Source organism: Octopus bimaculoides, chromosome 13 (genome assembly GCF_001194135.2).
Source record: "Octopus bimaculoides isolate UCB-OBI-ISO-001 chromosome 13, ASM119413v2, whole genome shotgun sequence".
Taxonomy (NCBI): Eukaryota; Metazoa; Mollusca; class Cephalopoda; order Octopoda; family Octopodidae; genus Octopus; species Octopus bimaculoides.
The window spans coordinates 5,426,712-5,427,790 of record NC_068993.1 but is presented as its reverse complement, the minus strand read 5'-3'; the positions used below and the strand labels follow the sequence as shown (position 1 = coordinate 5,427,790).

General features: G+C 32.3%; 1 protein-coding gene across 13 annotated transcripts in view; it reads right to left on the bottom strand.

Moving 5' to 3' along the window:
• Nucleotides 1-1,079, bottom strand: part of LOC106872422 (protocadherin-11 X-linked) — a 370,508-nt gene that overhangs the window by 29,124 nt on the left and 340,305 nt on the right. The window lies entirely within an intron of this gene.

Genomic DNA, 1,079 nt, shown 5'->3' with positions numbered 1-1,079 from the left:
ATATATATATATATATATATATATATATATATATATATATATATATTAATTATTAGCAACAGAGGCCACATTAATACCACAAAAAAGGTCCTCATTTTACTCGGTGTAACATGCCTGCCATCTATATATATATATGCATGTGTGTACGCTTATGTATGTGTATGTTTGTGTATATGTTACAACATGATTGAAAGTCACAACTGACATGATGAAATTGTTATCAATATTTTTAAAACGTTTATCAGAACAAATACGAATCCCATTTGAATATCTAATGTAAATGAAAAAAGGAAGACAATATAAAATAATTTTATTCTCCTTATTTATTCACATTAAATATTAGATTATAATATTAAAACATTATCTTAGTTTATAAATAGAAAAATGTAAAATTTATCTCCCTTGCACTTGTTATCTATTATCTCCCTTCAATGTTTGCTTCTTGTTGTCTCCCTTATTTATTTATGTATTTTTTTATTTTGGCTTTGTAATATAAAAATTGGGAAACTGCCAAGTTGGGCGAGATATTAGAGCAGTGGACAGAATACCTTACAGTATTTGCTCTGGCTCTCTGCCCAACGAGTTCAAATTACACTGAAGTCAACTTTACCTTTAAACTATTTAGGGTCCATAAAATAATACTAATCCAGTCTAAGTTGATTAGCATGACTATTAAAGGGTCAGACAAGATGTCATATGGCATCTGTACTTTCCAACAGCAATGCCAGCGATGGCATTTTTACTTGGCAGTATCAACTGAAACTAGTGCCATTTCCATTGCATAATCTTTTGCATCACAGAGCGAGCGAAGTCTTGCAAGCTTGGGTATCTACTCATTATACCCATGTCTGATGTATATATATATATACAGGTGAATAATCAACATTGACTGATGGAGATATTATAATATACATATATAGGCTCAGAAGTGGCTGTGTGATAAGTAGCTTGCTTACCAACCACATGGTTACGGGTTCAGTCCCACTGCGTAACACCTTGGGCAAGTGTCTTCTACAATAGCCTCAAGCCGACCAAAGTTTTGTGAGTGGATTTGGTGAAGCCCGTCGTATATATATATA